Source organism: Pleurodeles waltl, chromosome 8 (assembly GCF_031143425.1).
Source record: "Pleurodeles waltl isolate 20211129_DDA chromosome 8, aPleWal1.hap1.20221129, whole genome shotgun sequence".
In the NCBI taxonomy this organism is placed as follows: Eukaryota; Metazoa; Chordata; class Amphibia; order Caudata; family Salamandridae; genus Pleurodeles; species Pleurodeles waltl.
In genome coordinates this window covers 1,403,284,671-1,403,300,795 of record NC_090447.1, presented here as the reverse complement: position 1 = coordinate 1,403,300,795, position 16,125 = coordinate 1,403,284,671, and the positions used below count along the sequence as shown (strand labels likewise).

At 42.3% G+C, this 16,125-nt stretch overlaps 1 protein-coding gene across 15 annotated transcripts in view; it reads right to left on the bottom strand.

Moving 5' to 3' along the window:
- Window positions 1-16,125, bottom strand: part of SON (SON DNA and RNA binding protein) — a 519,974-nt gene that overhangs the window by 493,311 nt on the left and 10,538 nt on the right. The window lies entirely within an intron of this gene.

Here is a 16,125-nt window from a genome sequence, read left to right as displayed (position 1 = left end):
ACCTCAACAACAACCTCTACAACCTATTGGCAATTGTATTCAAAGTGATTCAAGTTATTTTCTCATATTACCTCACTCATAACCTGATTAGCTACATAACTATTACGTGTGAGTCCTGAAGAAAGCCACGAGTTCTCAGGCTTAGGTGCTGAAACATGTAGACCTCTCAACTGAGATGCAGGGGACGATTAATTTATCTCCACTGGCATCATTTTGTTTTTAATCTTGTCGTAGTACCCAAAGGTTGAATAACTTGCACCAGGATAATTGAGGTAATTTTAGAACACAGATCCCACTAACAATTTTCAGAGGTCCCTCCCTCAAAAGGATGAGGTCCCCCGGACACACTAGGTGCTTTTGATGAGGACTCTGATGAAGCACACCACTAGTGAATTCTAGTGGACGAGAGTCCTTTTAAAATTCTAAGGATTTCCCAGTTAGAAACGTAAATAGTGGTTTCATTCCCCACTGATTATCCATGTTAAATGGGTTTTCAGTCAGTAAAAGTTAGATGGGATGAAAAGCAGCATTATGTAACTTAGTCAGTTTCCACTAGTTAGAAAGCAAAACAACAATGATTTCAGGAGGAGACGTCCCAAGGACATGAAGTAAATCTCTCACTACTCAGCTGCCAGTCCAGGGGGAACACAAGAAGGAAAGATTTAAAAAAGAAAATAACTAAAAAAAAAAAAAAAAAAAAAAAAAAGTTACTGCTTGCACTATAGTGCGCTGGTTATGCACTCCTGGACTATACTGTTTATGATCTTCAAGGCCTGTAGTTGGGTAGACAAAAATGTTTCAATCTTTACTTTACTTGAAAAACATCTCAGAGAATATACAACACAAAACCAGAATAGTGATGGAAAATCTTAGGAAACTTTTCCACCCACAAAATTACCATAATGCGTAACAGTTTTTCTTCCCAAATTAGATTTGAGCGAATGTGTGCTAAACGGCCCAAGTAAATTGGTCAAACTTGTGGCCTGATAGCTAGCATTGTCTTTCATTATGCTAAGAATCTTATTTAGAATTTGGAGAAGAGGGTACCTAGCCACAATTGTGCTTAACATTCCATCTGCTTTATAACAAGTGTATTATAGTTAAAGGCACTCAAGATATAGTTTTTAGGGAATTTCAAAGAGTCTGCAGAAGAATTTCAAACGGACGAGCATGCTCACACAGTCTGAGAGTTGATCACACAGATGTCCTCGGACAGCCCACCCCTTACCACTATGCAGTGAAAGGAGTTAGATTTTGGCAAATTTTGACTGGATCTCTGGCAGTCACACTGCTGTCCAGGAGCCATCTTCTGCCCCAAGAATGGCTCTGCCAAGCACAGTGAGGAGGCTATAAGATCAAGAAAGAAGTCCTCCTGAGCCTAACTATGCTGCTATGGGTAGGCATTAGTAAAGGTTCACCTGCCCAACACATAAGTAGTCAGGTCTTCGAAAAAGACAAAGAAGCAGTCACAGGTTAGCCTAGGTATGTTTTCATAGGCATCACATGTCTGGTAGAAGGAAGATGGTCAAAGTAGAAGTGACAAACAGACCCCTATGAATGCTACTAAAATAGGGCATACTAAACACACACAACTATCCAGCCACACGTACAGCTTCACCTGTAAGCAGTCCTCAATAGTAGCACTTGAATGCTAAGCAAATGTCACATAACAAAAGTTCCACAGAGTTAATTGGGAGGATCAGATGAAGAATGCCAGATGATATGGAGGAGGGTCTGCCTTCCTGTACAACTTCTATCACATAGTCAAGTGAAGAAAACAAGAAATGGTAAAGAAGTGGGGGGGAATGTCAATTTCTGCATCACTTATGAGCCTCAAATTAACTGCCAATGAAGAATTGTAGGAAATGTGTCCTTTTGCTGTAGAGTCACCCCAGATTTTTCACTTACTGCTGGAGCCTACACTTTGCTGGCTGTAGTATTCTGCACACTGTGGCCTTGCTACCCAGTGATAAAGTGCTGCTATCAACATGGTGAAATTGGCATACCCCTAATTGACATATTTAACTTACCTGTAAGTCCATACTATATGGTACTAAGTATACCTAGGTCCTGTAAGTTCAATGCAACCCACTATAGTGAGAGTGCAAACTTGACTACAGACCTACAATTTCTAGCCTAGATGCTGCAGTTTTAAACTGAAAAAATGTGAACTGTCAAAACAACCCCTTTTGACAGGTCAAAACCTTGGTCTCCATTATAAGTCACCCATATGAAGGTCTATTGCCCATAACCTAGGGTGCATTGTATGTAAAAGTAGGACATGTAGAAATTATTGTTAAACACGTCCTCACAATGAAAAATCCCCACAGGCTATTACTGTAGCAAGGCTGGCTTTCTGCTACCTGGCATGACACACTAGGAGGCAGCATAGTGTCTGTGGAGCCTAACTAGGCCCTCAAGTCCCGCCCATCAGATCCAAAGGTGACCCAGTTTTATAGATGTGCCTCATCTCACAAGCCCCACTGCTTAGCGACGGGCACCAGTGTGATTCTATGGCCCATTTATCTACTGATAGGTGCCAATATAACAAAATTAATTCACCGGATCGACATGACAGGTGCTCACAAAGAGGAAATTATGAAGGAAGGGAGGAACATGTCTCCGTTCCCATAGATGAGGACCTGGTAGATGCTATCAAGGCAACTCTGAAGAAAGACAACACTGCCACATTGGAGCCTCTGAACAGACAGATCTTTCTATTAGCTGCCAACCGCAACATGAAACTATGGGGGAAGGCATGCGGCTATTTCGCCCCACTGAACCCCAGTGAGCTCAGAAACTCTGGGGAAAGACCAAAGCTAAAATTGTGAAACCTTCCCCGCCCTCAGACACCTTTTAACAACTTAAGCAGCCTCTCTTGAAAAGGTGCATAAACGAATTAGTAAAACTTATGGATGAGAACCAGTCTGGAAATTCCCCATCGAAGAGCTATCAATGAGGGGGAGGAGTCTGAGGAATCTGACTACATAAAGCTCCAGGGTCCAAGCAAACCATGAAAATCAGAAGAGGGCATCAAGCTCCTCAGGGCGGACGGAAGCCTCCCGAAGTTGCAGGGGGTTAATGAGCCTTTCAGCATGTTGGGCTCTGAGGATATTTAATCACCCATGGCCCCCTGAGTATAGCAGTGAAAGGCACTCAACATGAGCAACACGATAAATAAAAAGTATTAGATATACCAGGAGGCCAGAGAAACTGGCAATCTGATTTCTCCATCATTCTGTTCAGATGGCCACTAGGTTTTCTTAGCATTGGAAACTGCTCTACTAAAGATAGACCCAAAGTTGGCTGAAATGGCTACCGTGGAAAAAGGCCCGGTTGTGAAGGATAGTCTCCTCAGGGACTCTTTCATTACGGCACTCGGTAAATTTGTCACTGTCTTCTCATCACTGGATAAGGCTCAAACAAAAAAAAGGGTTTTCTGTCAGAAATGTTTGGGGAGGTCAGTAGAGGTAGGGGACACTCAACCAGCTGCCCATAATTTTCAGTCTGCTAGAGAAATCATGGCATAAAACCATTCCAGTGGCAAGCCCAAAAGACATTTGTAGGGTTTTTCCCAACCCACGGTTCCAGCAGAGGTTGTGGAGGCAAAGGAGCCTTTCATGGCAGTGCTAATGCACTGGTGGATCCGCAGGTAATAAGTACACATTTTTCCCAACCAACAATGGGGGAAGGTTACGTTTATACATAGACAAATGACAGGATATCACAGGAGATGTCTGGATTCTTCAGACAGTGAAATGTTTTCAGATAAAGTTCTGTGGAACTCAAATTTCGAGGAGGAAGCCCAGGCCTTTTTCCTTTCTTTAAACATAAATGCTCCTAATAGACAAGGAAGCGGACTCTCTAATAGACAAAGGGGCAGTGGAACCTGCTTAATTACACCCACAGGTGTTTGACCAATTTCCAGTTAGTAGACAAGGGTTCAGCAAATGGCTGGTATACCGCTACTTCAAAATATAGGTAATGCATCTGGTTCAATATGAAGGATGCATACCACAGGATCCCAATTTCTGTACATCACAGAAGATACCACCAATGAACATGAAGACAAGTGTACAAATACCAGGCTCTACCTTTTGGATTCGTCTCTGCACCATGACACTTCACCAACATGCTTAGGCAAGTTAAAGAACTCCTGTAATCTAGGGGTATCAGACTTTTCATCTATATAAATTATACACCCCTGCAGAGTGATTTGGAAATGAGGATCCCCTAATTTAGAGACTAAGATTTGTGGTCAACTTGCAGAAGTATGAAATCAATCCATCTTAGAAGACAGTCTTTCTTGGCTTTGTTATAGATACGGCCCAACAAATGCTGAAGCTTCCCCAACAGAAGACATCAGTAATCAGGAAACAGCTAAAGAGGACGCTGCAGAAGAAACACCTTTTGCTACTGCACCTGGCCAAGTTGATAAGTCTTCCTGCCACGTCGATTCATGGAATATTCCCAGGTCCCAATGCTACTGAACTTTACAAAGACTTAAGGTCTCAACTCTCTGAAAAGGGATGGCTTATACAGCAGAGATAGATCTGACAGAAGAAGCCAAGGCGAAGATTCCGTTGTGGTAGGACTAAATAGAAGCTTTGACCAGAGAAGCTATTTTAAGCTTCATGCCAGATCTAGTCACAGAACTGGATGCAAGCTGCTCAGAATGGAGCAGCTCGTTGTGAGAGTATTACCACAGGAAGACTATGGTAGGAGCAACAGAAAGAAATGAACATCAACTGCATGCAACTTCTGGCAGGATCCCTAGCTGTGAAGTGCATGACAAAAGACAAAATGTAATTTCCCACTGGTCTAAAGATGGACAAAATATCCGTAGTCTGATACATAGTTTATGAGGAATAAAGTTGAAAGTCTAAGCGGAATTAGCTAGGGACTTTTTCCTCTTGTCTGGACAGAAGGACCTCAGACACAGTGGTGCATCCTCCTAGGGAAGCAGATCTTGATTACAGACTGAAACACTAAATACTGAAAGGACTTTATTGTTTAGAAACTGTACCCAGAGTGTTTTCAGAGGATAATGGACAAACGGGGACCATGCCAGGTAAACTTGTCTCTCGACTGGATCACAAACTCCAATGCCTCTTCAACTGGAGACTAGACCACTGACAAAGAAGACCAGTGTCTTCATCCAAGACTGAAGCCAGATCCTGCAGGTACTTAGAGACTTGTGACACAGATCAGGAAGCAGAAGACAACCTAGGTCTCCCATACACCAGTATGGAATTCACGTATTTGATTTCCAGTTCTCCTGGAACTTTCCTCAGGTTCTCAAACATTTCTTACTCACCTTCCAAATACAGTGAGTGATGAATAAATTAATGATTGAGAAATACTTGAGCACATAGCTACTCTGAAAGGTGTCCCGGCACTAACAGGCAAAGTCCAGGTACAACCTCCCACCCCCAACAGAGAACTTACTGCCCCTCACATAAAAAACAAGCTTTGAGTTGTTTTTCCCCCCCTTGGCATGCGAGGTCAGAAGAGATCAGGTGCAATCCTCGGGCAAGCTCATTCAAAGCCTTAGCTGCCAGGAAGGAAAAGGCTTTACCACCCCTTTGAACACGATACAAGCAAGGGATAACCAAAAGTGAAGCAGAATGCAATGCGCTGGAAGAAATCTCTCAGACAAATAAACAGGGCTAGAAAGGAACACTGTCCTGTGAACCAAAGCAAAGGCTCTGAACAAAATCAGTTTCTTAATAGGCAACCATTGTAGGACTTGGGGTGCAACTGCAGTCGAAAAATGTTTTGGGCAGACGTAGAAGTAACCTGGCTGCTGCATTTTGGACCATCTGTAAGCAATTCCCCCAAGCTTCCGCTGCTCCTACGTAAAGATAATTTGCGTAATCCAAACATGTGGTGATCAGGGCATGGATCACTACTCTTCTTGCCTCCAAAGGCAGGATGGGGAGAATGACAATGAAGAGCAGTGCGAAGCATAGGCCTACCACAGCAGAGATCTGTGTCCTAATCGAGAGTGCATCCTCCAACTTCACCCCTACGTTTTTAACTTGTATAGATGGAGGCAATGCGTGGGAGCCAAAGGTCTTCCCACCAGGTGGACACGTGACCCAAAAGGAATAATTTCAGTCTTCTCTGTTTTGCATTTAAGTTGCTCTCCATCCAGTCAAAGATGGCATACATACAGTCTGTGAAAGGAGCTGTGAGAGGCATGCAAACCCTTGAAAGGAAAGAGCAGCTAAGTGTCATTGGCATACGAAATTATTTTACATCCAAACGGCTTGACTACAGATTGGCCTCTGATGGTCAGGAAAGACTTGCACCAGTCCCACACAGAACCCCCTAGATCCCAGCACAAAGAGTGCAAGAGGATAGAGTGTAGGACGTGTCAAAGGCAGAAGACAAAATTGAGAAGGGTCAAAGCTGCATTTTCCCCCTGAATCAAACAAATATTTTATGTAGTTAGACAGTTCCAAAACTGCCAGTTCTGTACTATCACAGGGGCGAAAGTCAGATTGACTGGGATGTAACAATTTACCTTCCTCAAGATACTCCAAGTGCTGAGCTTTGACTAGCTTTTCCAGCATTTTTGTAAAGGCCAGAAGAAGAGAGATAGGCCTGTAATTATGGAAAATGCTAGGGTCAAACACAGGCTTCTTAAGTAGCGGGACCACTTTGGCAAGTTTCCTGGCAGCAGGTACAACCCCCGAAGAAAGAAAATTAAAATGGAGTTGATCCCTGGATCAATGACATCCACTCCGTCACCAAACTGCATAAGAGAGGATGGCATCTCTGGACTGTTGCAAGAATGTGGGCCTAAACTGAGTAAGCTTCTCTAGATCAGAATGACAGACAAAAGGGGGAGACTCCGAAAAGGAAGGCAATGTTTTTTGACTGTCAGAAATTTTAGATTCAAAGTATACTGCCAGCCTATTGGAAAGCTCTTGGGAAGGAACGACACCTCTGTGGCTGAACTGCAGGGAGATAAAGGTCTTCACGATCTGGAAGACAGGAGTTGGAACTATGCTCGACGGAGTGGATTGGCTCCATTAGGAATCGGCTCTGGGCTACTTTGATAGAGACATCATAAGCTCCGAGAGCAGGTTTATAAACAGTTTTACTATCCAGGGAATAGTTCTTGCACTAGATGCGCTCAAGCTTTTTGCAAGCTTTATGTTCCTCGACCAGGTGCGAATGGAACCACAGGGCAGAAAAATCTGCCCTTTCTCCTCTTCCATTCCTGTAAAGGAGCCAACACATCTGCTGCCCCTGAAGCTAGGTGTTAACATCCCCTACATTTTGGTTGACATAATTAGTCAGACAGGAGCAGCTTTTTGCAAAGAAGTCCACCCAGTTAGAGAATTTCATATTCTTCCAATCCCTGAAGGCAGTACGCCCTCCAACCTACTCTGCTGACAGGGGACACAAGAGGCCGGAAGGACAGGGTACCCATCCCGGGAAATCCTCTGGGTTCAGCAGGCGGAGACAAGTAAAGCATGGACAAAGGGCTCTGAGCTCACTACTGGCGTAAGAGAGACCTTGACGATTGGCAGGAGCCCCATGGGCTGAATCGCTGGCCGCAGTTGTGAAGTGGACAGGCGCAGACGGGCTTGCCTTATGGGCATGGAAATTCAAATCAACTGGTTCTCGAAGAAATGCTCCACTTGATGGCATGGTGGACTATTGCCTTACAGTGGAGTATCAGGGGAGTAGCACCCAGTGGAGGGACATTCGAATTATCAGTGCCTACAGAGCCAAAATACACCTGCATGTGGGGCGTGAGTCTGGTTGTGCACTTCCTGGCATCTTTACATTTTGGCAGAATAATCAGTTTCTGTCCAGAAGAGATATCTCAGCTAATTTGGCAATGTTGTGTCATCTCTTGTAAAAAGAGTCTGAGATATCAGAGTTAAGCTTATCAACTAGGGCACTCACTACGGTTAGGATTACATTTATGGTGTTGTGTCTTCAAGAACCAAGTCTAAAACACCAAGAATGTTCAATATCTGCCTTCTATTTTTCAGACTCACTCATCTGTTTTACACCTCTTTCCCCCACGGACTGCAAGTAGATAAACGAAAAATACCAAATATTGACCATTTATATAAAACTGCAAAAACATTTTTTAAACAACCATGCCTGATCCTGAAAACTGAGAAGAAGGTTATCTTATTCTTAGATGCTATTTTTAGAGAGTAAAAAAAGAGTTTGTTGCACATCTTTTTTTCCAAAAAAAATTAACAATATTTACATTTCAACTTTTTTATTGGTTCTCTCAGGGGAACTCTTCAAACCTAGAATACAATCCCCAAAATGTGCAGGAAAAAAGATGCAAATTTGGATATCTTTGCGGAAATAATGATGTGAAGGATTATGGGCAAACTGCCTCAACCACTAAACAGGCATTGGCAAAGCCAATAACTACTGCCTTTGTCAATGTTTTGTACCCATGTTGTACAGCCACACATCTGCTGTGCAGCTTGGCTAAAAGTCATAAAAAATAAAAAAGTGCTACGACGTGACCAGAGCTGGACGCATAACTGCTTTCCTTTATTGCTCCCCACATGCAGCACAGAGGGAGGGAGCAGGAGACTAGGACAAAAGTAAAACAGAAATAAAAAGTAAAAACGCTGTAAAGCGGTCAATCAATGGTTGCATGATATCACTCTTTTTGTTTACCAGCAAGTGAGGGGGGAAAGAAAGTGGCGGGCATCCCAATGGAGGGAAGCAAGGATGCTTGGGGTGCCCATGGACAATAGCAAGCCACTGCTGTTTATCACAGCTGTCCCATGACCAGTGCTGAAGAATGAGGAGTTGCACAAAGCATCCTTTAAAACCCATCCTACCGAGTAGGTAAGGTCATTTATTCAGGTTAAATGCTTTTTCGCCATCAAGCTAAATCATTATTTTCTTCTTGTCCCTGCTGCCATGCCATTAATATAAGAAAGCAGCTGTATGTGATTGGAGGAGGACCTCAGCATCAAATACTACCTGGAATCTGAGGACCAACAAAGGGATACATTTTTTTAGACGAGTAGTCAGAACTTTGGCTAGTACCTTCATATCAGTATTTATTAACAAGATGCACCTGTAACTACCACAAAGTTGTTGGTCCCTTCCAGGCTTAAGGAGGAGCATGATAGTTGCTTCCTTGAACTCAGAGCGGAGGGTAGTTGTTGCTTTAATATGCTGGTAGACTTTAGCTGGCAGGAGAAGTAGGATCCGGGGTTTTGTTAAAAGTTCATGGGAAAACCATTGTCCCCTGGGGCGTCGCCATTGCCCCACACAACACTTTCAATGTGTTAGATTTACATTTTCATTACTCTGCTGGTGAAGTGAGTGTACAGACCTTTGCAGACAGAAGCTCATGATACAACTGCAAATAACTTATGTAATGCAGTCATCCAAAGACTTAACAGCACCATACCCCAAACCTATCAACCAGATTCTCCTAAGTGTTTAAATCCAAATTGCACAACAAGGTTTGCAAACGGAAGGGAATTAAGCTAGTATCCTCAAGTTTCATAAAGTGAGCAGAACTTGCTACGTTCAACTTGAAAAACATGCATATCCAGACTATTATAACTTTCTTAGACTGAGGCAGTGTTACCAAACAACATGCTGCAAATATACCAATGCCCAATACTACATTAATTCACCGTCATTTTAATTCTTTAAGCAAAGCATAGCCATACGCAAGGAATCAGCATACTTACATGCCATTCAAAGATAAAAATACACATCAGAAAGGTGAGGCCAACGGGAATAGTGAGTGTACCTTAGGTGTATTGGAAACAGTTTCCACATCTTCAGTGCTCAGCTCAAGCAGGTGACCAATATAATTCCATGGGTCAGGTTAGACATAAAGACACCCAAGTCAGACTTTAGAAGCACCAAAGAAGGCTTCAAATGTACAGGTCCAATTTACTGAAACCATTTAAAGGGCTTTAAGGCCAATATAATTTTTAACTAGAAAAGCAGAAGTAAGCAGATCAGAAAATTCAGAAAGGGTCTGAAAGGCTAAAGCAAAAGTCTTGTTTCAGAATCCAAGATGCTGCGCTTTTAAGTAGTGCACCTGTAACAGACTCGAGGAAAAATAAAAAATGCTTTCTTGCAATTGGTAGATGAGCAAAATGTCTATCTCTGGCTTTCCTCTACTTCCATTGCTTACCATGGACAAAAGGGTGCTATTCACGTTGGTTTGTCTGAGGAGTCTAGTGGTCTACACTGAAAAATACTGCTTCATAAGTGGCCAGTTTTAAAAGCGTGTTTCAAAGCGAACAAGGAGATATCAGATTTTTTTTTATTTAACAATTAAATTAGCGATTTAAGGAAGAGTGGAAAGACAAATATATCTTTCACTCTTGCGCAGAACATGGCTCAAAAGAAGAACATTATAACAACTACTGTCAAAATCAAAAGGTTTCACCTTTTAGATTTACTAGCTTTGCCAGTGTTATATGCCAATGCTTTGCAGCATCAACCAAAATAATGCAGGACAGAAGCATACAAGCGAGAGATCAACAGGGAGTGTAGAGGAATGCTGGGGAAGCACAAGAGGAAGAGAGCAACACAGCATGAAACGGACAGTTGCAGAGTCTTTTGGAGAGAGGGCACACAAGGGAGTGTTCAACACGTACCACAGAGGAGGTTGGCGGGGGTTTGCAGGAGGAAAAGCTCACAACTGAGAGTGCAACATAGAGAGCATAGAGGGCTAAAGATTTTGTAGTGGAATGCACACAGGACAGAGAGCATGAAGAGGCACAAGGGCATTGCGTGGAAAACAGCAAACGAGGGAGAAGGCAACACCAAACGTTGGGGGGTGGAAGTTGTGGGTGGAGAAGCATAGGAGGGAGAGGGAAACAGAGTGTAGGGTGTTTGCAGGGGATGTAAAGTGGGGAGAGAGCAACAAAGAGCAATGGGAATAAGTATACAAGAGAGAGCGACAGGAACACCAGTGTTTTGCGGAAGAGAAGAACTCTCATGGAGTGCTTTTTAGTTGCCTAAAAAGGGAGCAGTGGAAAGATACAAGACAGACAATCAAAAGGAATGCAAAGAGTATAAGGGAGTAACAAACACAACATGGACTCAGTGGAAAAGGAAAGCCATCAAACATTAACCCAGCAAACAAGACTGACAATAAAGCCAACCAATGGTAAGCAATGGGTGGGCTGTAAACCCACTGTAAGTTTTTGGTGAGCCCACAAAACCACTTCCGTAACCAGACAGCTTGTGCTGTATGGTGGAAGAAACCTAAACATGTTAGAGTTATTTCTAATGTGTCCTTTAAAATACTTTCTGGTTTATAATTTTTGGATTCCAGCTGGCATAATCAGTTTCTTCAACTTTCTATCTGCCCCATTGTACACCTTTCTGATTTTGTCCGCCTCATCTGTACTAAACCAAAAAGCCATACAAGAAAGATTCGTATCAACATGAGCTAGATAAATCTACATGTGTAAACAGACAGAACAACAGCATTCACAAGTAAAGAAAAGTAAACATGCCTGGGTACACAGTGCCCACGCAACATTAATGAAAGTTACCACTCCTAAGCCCCAGAGATAACTTTCAGCATCCATGATTTTAAGTTATGTCTTTTATGGGTAGAGCCTCATCCAATTCATGTCCATTAAAGGGAGCACTTTTGCAAAAAATGCTTTTTTTCCCCATTCTTATTTTTCATGGTGTAGCAGAAGCAAATCAAGGGGTCAGAAAAGCAATCAATCACTTGTAGAGCACAACTTATCATCCCAAGGAGTATCCAAGCGCACAACAATCCGTTGAGAAGTTAAGTTGGGATTTCATATGCCACTATTGACCCTTATGTATACACAAAGTAAAACATTAATGACTACCACCCCCCATTTCTATAATCGAGAAATAATCTATTTCTCCCAATCTTTCCAGATTATTTTAGTTTGATTGTGGAACACAATATTTTTTCATATGTTTCCTGAGAAGAAAAAAAACTGTTCATTTTAGAGACCTACAGGAATGAATACCAGTTCAGTAGTTGTTGCTGTCCAACAGACAGCTCAAACTGTATACCCCCTCCACCCCCTCCACCCCCCCCCCTTAGAACCAAATAAGTCAATATGTGCATTGGGAAAAAGAAAGCTGCGTTTTTTGACCCAATTCCCAACGAACACCAAGCCAAAACTTTTTCAAGTGTGGACATGCAAAAATTGTATACAGCCAATTCCCACTGACCTGATTGTACCTAAAGCAACCAGATGAAACTCCAGGATACTTTCTCTAAAAAGAGGGCCATTCTCCTCAAAGTAGAGGCTGTGACAGTCTTGTGACTGATTGGATATTAAAATTGCCACTATTTGACATCTAAATGACACACTGTAGAGTTAGCTATAAATTGAAGATGTCCCAAAATCAGCATCGTATCAGCAATCAATACCCTAAATCAGTTGCCCATAGCCTGTGGCAAAGTGATAAATAAGCTTGTCCCTATTTATCTGCTATTGTTTCCTTAAGAATATCCTAAACAAAACACCTTAATCTGAACACAACTGAACAACAAGCATTTGTAAAGCAATAGGTCTTGCATTTGTGAGAGTTGGAACTATTGCTGTTGTAAATGACAATGTATTTTATTTGTGTGTTTTGGTTTGGAGTGTAGTGGGTGTTTGTGTTGTGGAGTGTAATTATGTGGGTTGTATTGGAATTGTTAGTTGTTGAATTGTGCGAGGTGGAATTGTGTGGTGTGGCGTGTATTTGTGTAGTGGAATTATGTGGCATGGTGAATAGACAGGGGTGAGAGCTGCACAGAATAGATAGAAAGGAAGTTAGAGAGGGATAGGTTGTTTGGGAAGTGGTGAATGAACCCGAGACAGAAGAGCAGAAAGAGTGTGTTTAGGCAGAAGTACTGACTTTGGAAATGTCTAAAAGCTATGATGTAGAGCATTGTGGTGGCTGCATTTCCAAAATATATGTAAAGCTGATATTTGAGTGATAAATCACGTGGCAATGGGGTGACTTTTTACAGATGGTGTTATCTTGGTACCAGACGCATTGCAGCTATGGCCGTTATGTATTTCCAATGAACGGTCCTTCCATACTGAGACAGCCTTTACTAAATTACTGCTGGCAAACATGACTGATGCACTGTGGGTCAGTGCTGACAGTAACCTGGCATATGCTGACCACTAATATAGTTGATACAATCAGTATTACAACACTAACAACAATAGCTCTCATTCCAAAAAAGGTTGGAGACCCCTGCTTTACACAAAGGTTGTTGAGCAGCATTGAGAAGACCACTTAAAATAATCTAAAAGTTGTGTATAAAAGTAGGACCAAAGTCAAGCTAATTTGTTCCTGTTTCAAGTCCTCGACAGTGTAGTGGGACGTTCTGCAGGGTACTCAAAGGACCAATGTTTCAACACAGAGATGACAAAAAGGTATACTTGGACAGATTGGAAAGGTAGATGTGGGAATTTTGGATGGGCATTAAAGACTACTGGAGATGGGGACGAGAATATCCCAGTTACAATGGACTGGTGAACACAAGTGGGGGCAGAGAAGAGACCACATGGGACGGACTGAAAAGTACCCAAAACATTGTATACAAGAGTCCAGAAGTGTGACAGAAGAAAGAGTTCATCAGAAGGTGACGTAAGAGAAGGTTCTACGATTCCAAAGCTACAAAACAATTGTGTGGTGAATTTCTGTAACCTACAATACATTGGCCAAATTGTTCTCTTCACTCAAAAGGTTACAAACACGAAAACCTGACACCAGGCAGCTTGCTATTTACCAACACTGGCAGGCAAGTAACAGGCAGTTGTAGTTTACTCAATACTCCACACAAAGGATCCCATACCCAGTACTTTACATGTTACTTCTAAATGTTCATTATACTGGAGGCATTTTGTGTCATTGCTCAGTGACCGATACAGTCAAGAATTCAGTTTCCCCAAAAGACAAAAAAAAAAAACACATCGAATATATAAAAGCCCAATAGCTTGTCCATCTTCATACGTCTTTTAAGTCTGAAATTTTCAGAGATTATTGTTGCAAAAAATCAATGAAGTAATCTTGCTTTTGTCTTAAGTACTTTAAGCCGTCTGATCACTGCCTGTTTTTCCATTTATTATGGTAAGATTCAAGCTTTTACAAATTGTCACATTTTTTTCCCTCTTGCAACCGATTTACACTATCCAAAGATCTTTTGGGGGTGTGTGGGGAAGAGGGGAAGGGTGGAATATCTAAAGTGTTCTCATCCTTTTTGAAGCTCGTCATCTGGAGTTGTGGAGGGGACATTTGCATAATAATCCTTCAGCTGTACCACTGGCAAACTTTTTTTAGTACATGGACATATTGTCAATTGGGTTTGCTATAAATATTATTTACTATGAACTCCTTCAAGTCGTTTTTTTCTTGCACTAGTTTTGTTTTATGTGAAACCAGACAGTGAATCTGTAAGAAATGCTCACACTCCTTAGGTATCCTTTTATTCTTGATAGTTGATTTTAGACAAGACTATCAACCTTATGTATTAAGATGGGCAACCTAATTTCCCTCTTCTGTGCATATACCTTGTAACTCTCAAATTCCACTTTTTCATTTTCCATGTGTCTTGAAGTGTAGCTATTGTTATTTGATTTTTATTAATTCAGACAAGGACGTTTTGCAATTTTTAAGGACATAAACTTCAATATTGAAGCCTTAGTAGTCATATGGTTTTGGAAATGGGTTGACTGGATGGATTGATTGCCACAGTCATTCTTCTGGTTTCCAGGTTTTTCTGCCATTTCTTCTGTGTAAATTGATCTCTCGATCACATTCTCCTCGCATGTATTGGTCTCACTTAATGTAGAGCACGATTTTCTCCCAAAGGATTATCTCGGTGTTGTGCTGATTAGGCAAATTAAAATAACGTTTTTAACAGCTTTTATCATTTCTAAAATCTGGGCAGGTGTCTAAGTCAAAGGCAAGTTTGTACCAATGGCATAGGGTTGTGTGCGAGAAGGATATGCCTCCAAATCTTGAAGTGTGAATACGCGGGGTCTGCAGGAGCGCTTTGAAAACCTTAGCTATCTGAAGGGCTAACAGTAACCTAGTTGTGAATGCAGATAGACAGGACGAGCCTTGTAGAGTGCGTCAAAGCTTGAAAAAGACTGGCTTTCTAATTAATTATTATTATTATTTTTTTTTTAAACTGCACTGGTTAAGAAAGGGAGCAGCAGACGACCGTGCAAGGAGGTTGCACATCAGCCTAGCAGCTATGTTCTGTATTGCCTGCAACTTGTTCAGCAAGGTGTCATTTGCTGCTACCAGTAAAGCATTCCTGTAGTCCAGGCGGCGGATTGTAAGAGCCTGGATAAGGGTTTTTCAGGCAGTGTCTGGAAGCCAGAGAAAAACGTTCCTTAAAAGCCTCATTGTGGCAAAGCAAGTGCTGCATGTGACGTTAACCTGGTCTTTCACCAACAGTGATTGATTGATTGATTTTCGCTCCAAGATTTTTCACCACCTGCTTCAGTATAGTGGCAGAAGCCAATTCCAGAGGCCACCGGTAACGCCAACCATCTCTCTTTTACTAAATAGCATGATGCCAGTCTTCTCGCTGTTCAAGTGGAGGCAGTTTTTTTCATCCAGGCAGCAAAAACCGCCAAAAGAGATCACTACAAGACACGTCTTGACAACAATTCTCAAAACAGCAAAGAACTCTTCACCATCATCAATGAACTAGCCAAACCCAAAGCCAGCAACATAGACCCCTCACACACACAGCCCCTATGTGACGCCCTCTCCAACCACTTCCACCACAAAATCCTGGACATCCATAACAGCTTCATACCACACACACAACCACCACACACACCCCTCACTCACCCAACTCAACCCCCCACCACACTCACCACCTGGGCCCCCACCACACACGAAGAAACCGAAAAAATCATGAACTCCAGATCCCCCTCCGACCCCTGTCCACGTCGCATCTACAACAAAGCCAGCCCAACCATCGCCCCCATACTCTGCGACATAATCAACTCCTCTTTCGACCACCTACCCAGACCCCTGGAAGCACGTGGAAATCACCACTCTCCAAAAAAAAAAAAAAAAACAAAGCCGACCCGGAGATCCTCTCCAAATATCGCCCCATCTCCCTCCTCC